Source organism: Anticarsia gemmatalis, chromosome 9 (genome assembly GCF_050436995.1).
Source record: "Anticarsia gemmatalis isolate Benzon Research Colony breed Stoneville strain chromosome 9, ilAntGemm2 primary, whole genome shotgun sequence".
In the NCBI taxonomy this organism is placed as follows: domain Eukaryota; kingdom Metazoa; phylum Arthropoda; class Insecta; order Lepidoptera; family Erebidae; genus Anticarsia; species Anticarsia gemmatalis.
The window spans coordinates 9,473,262-9,480,917 of NC_134753.1; positions in this window are offsets into that span (position 1 = coordinate 9,473,262).

The following is a 7,656-nucleotide window of genomic DNA, read 5'->3' on the forward strand; positions in this document are numbered from 1 at the left end:
TACTTCAAACATACAAAGATATTGTATCACAATATTAAACAATCTGTTTTCTAAGTACATTCGTCATAACACTTTGCGAAATTGAAACGTTGCCTTCTCAATTATTTATGACAACTCAATTTAAATGAAAATCTATATCTACAAATTGGCTGTTTTTCTCTAATTAGAGTTGAAGCCCATCCTGATTCCGCCTATTTGTAAAATAAATATTCGAATGGATAACGGAAGACTGGCGCAGTCGTGTTATAATGGAAATACTATTTTTGGAATTTATTGATCATTGTATCGTTGTGATGCATATTTGTTAAAATTGTAGAATTACTACATTTTTATTACAAGTAATCGAACGACATTAATTGCTAAAAGATTTGCGTTTATTTTTACTTATTATTATTTTGTGTAATTCTACAATTTAGCTATGCCGTTCCAGGTTTCGTTTAATTACCCATCTAAATAAAGAGAAGGTACATAAACGAACAGTAAGCCTGCAAAAAGTGTAGACGAATATTAACTCAGAGCCGTATTTTACAACTGCTTTATACATACGCTCACAGTTTTCAAACTGCTGCAGCATGAGTTGAGAAGTTTGTAGCAAAATAATATTTATTATACAAATTGGTAGCTGTTTCGTTTTAAATCGTCTCATTAGTTTGCTGCTTGGTGCTCCGAGTACTAACGAGCACAAAGTCATCGTGTGCACCTATCATAATATTTCTGCTACAAATCCCCTTTTTAGAATATATGGTTTGAGGCAAATCGTCGTTGAGTTATAAGAATACATTATACAAGACATATTAAGCCTATTGTGACAAGAAAATCTTAATATGAATATATACTTCAGTTCATAAGTTTATCATTCGAAACGGAGACAAATTAATAGGTTATGTTTTTATTTTATTTTGAATCTATCCAATGAGTAATTTTACCAATGTGAACCTACGATGTCTTCGATTTATAGGCTTTGAACTTATAATATTAGCAGATGTAAAAGTAACCAATTTTGATAAAAACAATATTTTTCAATAAGGTATAGCAATCGAGAATACAATACTGGCAATTATTTTCACCTATTAAGTTATTTCTACATTAATGGTTGCTTCACTCTGCAACAAATCCTCATAATGTCATCGGATACCGACTTTCGAACAAATTAACATGCTTGTATGAACGGTACGTATAAATTCAAAGTCCGCACCATCCGTTCGTTAACTATACGAATCGCACGAATCCCAATTAGTGGACGGACATTACAGACAATCACTACGATTCTAACTTGAATTCATTGTAATAGAATAGCAAATAAATGATCAGAAGAAACGTGTGATCAGTGTGACAAATAAAGCGATTTTATATTAACGAAAATGTATGAAGTTATATGACACGAGAGCAATGACCTATGTAAAAAAATACCACAATCTGTTGAACTGTGAAAACCAGCTAGGTATACATTATTTTTATTTAGACGTTGCAGAATGTTTGCACCGTAACCATGGTGATGTATCCGCACCCGTATTTACAAAGTGTTCGTTTGCGACGTGCCCAAGTGAGGTCGTTAGCAATCCGGCTCGAGTGTCACACTGGAGTTTTGAATTAATGCCTTTCCGATCGTGATTACCTGTGCTAAGGAAACGGGCCCAACAGCCTCGCTGACGTTCGTGACTTAATTAAAGCGGACAAAAATCGTTCACCGTTTTGATCGTCGAGTGTGTCTCGGTTTTGCGAGTGGATGAAATTGGTACAATATCTGCTTTCAGCACCCTCGTGACCTCCACTAAACCAATGGTACATTTACCTCCATCGTGTCGCCTGAACAACTCTCATAGGAAGTTTTCTAAATGATTATACTCGAGTTGTTCCTGTTCAGTGCTACGAGTACAATAACATAAATCTCACTTTTATCTTGATATACATTAGGTCACGGATAAGCCAGTTTGAAATTCTTTATGTTTAGTTTAATGGTTTCGCTGTAATTATTTTAAAGTTTAAACCTAACCGTGTTTATAGCGTAATATAAATAGTAACACGTTATTATATAGTTACTCATATTATACATTTAGTGACCCGTTAATGGAGTTTACGTAAAGCTAATGAAACGCTCGCAGTACATCATAAAACAAACATGTAATAGTAAAACTTACGACAAATAACTTGTTTGAGTATTCTATTTATCTACGAGACAAGGAATAGACGTTACCTGAAATACCGTTGTACAGTTTCCTTTGTTTGTATAGGAAGTCGACAAGGTATTCTCAGAGGGATTTTGTTCGATTTTTTATTAAGTCTAATAGATTCCCTGAGCGCCGACGAAGGATAAATTTTATTTTATTTAATAAAAAAGATAACAGTCCACTTTGTTTAACATTATTACGAGTGACATGGCTTTAGGGTGGATTATTACAGTTTCATTTTATATAATCGAGGTCAGATGCCTCAATGTTAGACTTTAATTTAAGTTGTGATGTAGAAACGCTTGGCTTCAGGTATAATAAAATTAGAGCAATGATTTCCGTGGTCCCGCTACTATCGTATCGTTCATAAACCAAACATACAATAAGTATGACATCTCTATCACGAAAAACAAAATCATTTTTGTGAATTCTATTTTAAAATATTTATCCGTAACTTGCATAGAGCTCTGTAAAACTAGTTTCTATAAAATGACTTCCTGTTATGTTACACAGAAACATGAACATTTAGTTGAGGTGAAACAGTGAGCTTAAAACAATATATGGTTTGTTATTAAAATGTACAAAATTGGACAGGTTATGTAACCTTTAAGTTATTGCGCCAGTTAGTTTTCGTAGCTATTAGCATAATATAGCAACTTTGTGATGAACTATCCCTTTAGTTTGCAATATATTATAAGTTTTGAATTTCACTGTGATACTGTTACAGACCTATGAATAATAAAAAAAAACTGTTGAAATATCTGTTGGTGTCATCAATATTCAACTCAATATAAAAATTAAGTTACCATTATACTGCGTTATTGTTGTTTAAAATCTCGCCAGTATAAGGTATATTATGGAACTCGAATTCGTTACCAATTTTATTATAGTCACTGAATTTCGCACAATTATTTTGCAACATAATTATTTTAAACTAATTACAAAATTGGCTCAGCCTATTTTACAAAACGAACACAATTTTCAGTGGATAACTTTTAGGCTTCCGTGCCGAAAAATATTTTCATACAGGTTTTCCCAGGTTGTACCCTATTGTAAATTTTTCAAATTGCTAAATTCCTCGCCAGTTTTTCCGTCCTGGGAATTAAATTAAGGCTCAAAATGACTAGTCAAAAATTCTGTAGAACTTCATAAAAACGAGAAACACATGTATGTAGAGTGTAACTACAAAATGGAAGTTTCTAAAAACTATTCAGGCTAACATTTCACTGTGGTTGATTTTAGAGAATGATATGCCCAAGAATTACACATGTAACAATAGAAACGTAACATTAGTTTTGCGGCGAACATAATAAATGAATGCCGCTACGAACAGAAGTGTAATGAAAACAAGTGCCTTATTTAAATGTCTGCCCCCTTATTTGAGTTAGGGCGATCTCGCACCTGAGCGCAGGGGCTTAAGGAAAGGATGCTAAATAAATATTTTCTAAATGGAAAGGATAAAGGGCACGCTTCAGCGATAAGTTTCTGGAGGTAACGTGAACAAGCAAGCCCGTTTGCGTAGGTTCCGACAACATTTCTAATTAAGCGATTCGTTGTTATACCGTATCGTATATTACTTTGTACAGGTCTGCGTAATTGTGTTCCCTGATTTTCTACAACAACCATTCCAAGACGGCCAAGTTTTTGTACGAACACACTTTTGAGATTTTTGTATTATTGATTTAACTTTTTGTTTATTTACGAAACATCACTTGTAACATGCTAATGTATACTAATGAATAAATGAAAAAACAATAGTGAATACTTACGAATAGTGTCTAGATCCTAGGTAGGCGTTTTCCTGAAGTTATGGATACAAAGAAATTCTTCCCCTCTTTATCCGTTTTAACTAATTACAACTTTCTGAGGCGTTTCGAGGACTGTGCTACGGCAAGACTAAGTAAAATCTTTTTTCTACTATTTGTATGCAAATCTTAGTTTGGTTTCCGTCTCAAGTGAAACTAAGATTAATAAATGTATACGATGTTCAGCTTTATTTTGTAGTTTCAAGTAAGAATGTTTAAATAATGTGGTTATAAATAGTTTCACTCATGTATTTATTTCGGTAAAAAGCATAATTATGTTAGGCATACTAGCGTAGCATATTGTTATTCCTGTGTAATAGAAAAGCTCAGAATTTATTTTAGGATAAGTAGGTCTACCTATTATATTATAGGAGTGTAACGTCAACCGAGAGTCAAGGCTCATTACTAACTTTTTTTCAAGGATTAACTGAGTCCGGATTTTATCCGATTTATCTGTAGGCGAGGAAAAAACATTCTACCTTGGCAGCTTGTTTTAATAAGAAGTTAAATAAGGAGTCCTAAGCTAACAATTTATTTTGATCCGAACCATCGTGCCGAGCTCCTCCGACGAGAACTTATGAAGTGTCGGGATCGAGAGCTTGATGAGATTTTCTGACGAACTGTCAAAATGATTTATCGGATGAATAACAGCAATAAAACTTGAACAGATTTGTACCTGTATTCTTAAATAATAAACATTCCCAACAAAGTTTTGCGAAATTCGTAATCGTGGAAAACAATTAAGTAGTATCTTGACGGAATAAACGGGTATTTGATCGGCACAACCCTAGGATGGCGCGTAATCCGCGGCCGGCCTTATCTGTCTCCGTTCATCTTGTAAGCAATAATTTAATGCTGAGATTATTTTTCACTCTTGACAGCAAGTTTTAATGTCTTTTGAAATAAAATTAAGTCACACTTACCGCCTCCATTCCGTTCATTAGGGTGAATGTTGGCAGTAGGCAGGAAATTACTACATTCACTGAAAATGCTGCATTACAATTAACTAGTCGAAGTTAAATAAGAGCCTTTACGAATTTTTCTATAAATTTTACTTGTATATTCTAAAATAAACTTATTTTACAGATATCTAAGTTTGTATATAAATATCTATTCATATCGAAAATTCCTGTCGAAATAAAAACATGCTCAAGAATCAGCAAGGTTAAGTATCACTTGAGACGTAATACGTGGGCCACTACTTATATTTTGAGCCTAACTATGAAAAACGGTAAACGTGTGAGTGAAAACTACTTTATCGTGTTCTCGGGTATTCTTATGCATGATCTAGGTAGATTTTTATCCGATCGAAATATTTTTTTAATATTTTTTTTTCTTTCCTGAAGACCCCTCAAAAACAAGGTGTTTAAAAGCATAACCTGTTTCTTGAGGCGATGAAAAATCAATGTTTACGGTATTTATTTTTGATGTTTTGGATCTAAATAAAGTTATTTGATGTCAAACTGTAACGGCATTACGAGAAACTCATTAATTAGTTTTTTTCGTGCACATAATAGCCGGCTGTTTAGCGAGATGCGTTTCGGCCGGCATTGATTTTATTGAGCTCGACCTGTAGGATTTTGTGATTTTTCCATATTTTTAACCAGTCTTTAGGTAAATTTTTGGTTGTAAATCAATAAGAATTAACCATTCTGCATTTTTATAAAGACACTTTGTGCCGTTATAAAGTTTTTATAAAAAATCAAGGGACCATTTGTTCCGAAGTGCTTCATGCGCGAATATTTTTTTCTGGATTTGGTTCATCATAAAGCGTCCATAAAGTCGACTGGTGTTTATTTTTGGGCTCATGCGTATTATATTCTAGATCCCTGTTTTATCACAATTTGAGACACGTATTTTGAAGCCAAACGATGGACTTTTCAAGCATTTGTTTGCACTAATCGGCGGGAGGACCTTCTCGAATTATTGTAAAAAAAAAATTGGTTCAGTTAGAAAAAATCTTCTAATCGGAAATGTTGTTACCCAATATTTTATATCTAAGAGTGGAAATAATGTTTAGGATTGTGTCATTCTTTTCTTGTATCAGGAAACTAAAATGCATAATTAATTTTCGCACAGCATCAATTTTTCCGGAGACAACTGGTGACCTTTGACGACCTTCAGGAATTTCATTGGTGATGGAAAAATAATCATAATAGAACTCTATTTATTGGCGTTTTAAATATTCAAAGGATCAGACTTTATCACCAAAATAATAAATAAGTCGATATAGACTCGACTGTTTCTATAAGTCACGTCGAAAGTCGTAAAAAATATTTGCACGAAAATGTTAACATCCTAATGCCATTTTCCCGCACACTTACAATTTTCGATCGACGATATTGAAAATATTTTCAGCGCAGATTTCAAAACTTTCTTAGGAATGTAGTAGTCAAAAAGACCAAACTTTACGATAAAAACGCCAAATGGGGTCTAAAACAATCAGATTCGTCAAGGCTCAAAATATAAATAGTGACCTAAGTAATAAACGATTTTGGAAGGAATATCTGATAAATGGCTTTATTATACCAATTACCGATTCAACCGGAAAATTACCAAATTACGTGAGTGTGTCGTAGGTGTGGCACTCAGATATTGACGATTATTATAAAGCGGTTTTTACTTAAAAACAGTGAATTTCATGGGTTTTTAAAAACATTACTGAGGTGTATGGATCCTTATTTCAGATGAGAACTTAAAACAATTCGATTTGCTTTCTCTTGACCTATAACAAGATTGAATCGCAACAACGAAATTAAAAAGAAGTCTTTCGAAATAACCATTCGACCTTTGACGTATTTTCGATTTTGTAAAGTTATAAAAGGGCTGAGATTTTCTGCCGTCCGTAGGGACACCACACAGCAGAAAAGTTTTTGTTCAAAACTCTATTTGAGCGAGCCATATCAAAGTTAAGTCATATGTTGATGAATTATGACGTATACACAAGAATGTAATAAATGGCGCTTTAGTGACTGTCCCACTGCTGGGCAAGGCTCTCCTCCACGAGGGAGGGGTTAGACTTGAGTCCAGCACGTTGGCCAAGTACGGGTTGGGGACTTTTCGTTCGAAATGCATTAAACAATTTTTAAGCATGCAAGGTTTCATTGCATTCGTTTGTAAAAGTTAAACATTCGCTTGTTTTATATTTTAAATATGTTCATTATTAGGCGTGCTTATCAAAACCTATTGTCGTTCACACGCAATACATAATGAAATGCATTATTTATATGAACACTGTAAAGGTATTTCCCAAATGGCCAGTAATATTTTAAATGCATAATTTCTTTGTTATTTCTACTATTAGGTTGAGGAAACTTGTGTTGAATTTTTCTTTAACATATAACAAAAATAATACCTTTCGTGTTAAACTAATGCCATCAAAAACATTCTGTAAAAACCTCAAGTCTCGCCGTAAAAAGTTGTGAGATCTATATAATACCAAGTCGATTAATCTATTTAGTCTCTACTTAAAGGACCTTCTGTCTTAAGTTATTATGTATGTTATTATCATGCCAATTTAAAAAAAATACCTCTAAAACAAATAGACCGACCTGGCCATCGCATGATTTGATTATTAGTATGTATCACACTACACAGCACGACGAGAAGTTAATGCTCCTGAAATGTTAATGGCGAATTTGTGTTTTCTTGCGATGACCAAGTCGATCTATTTGTTTTAAAGG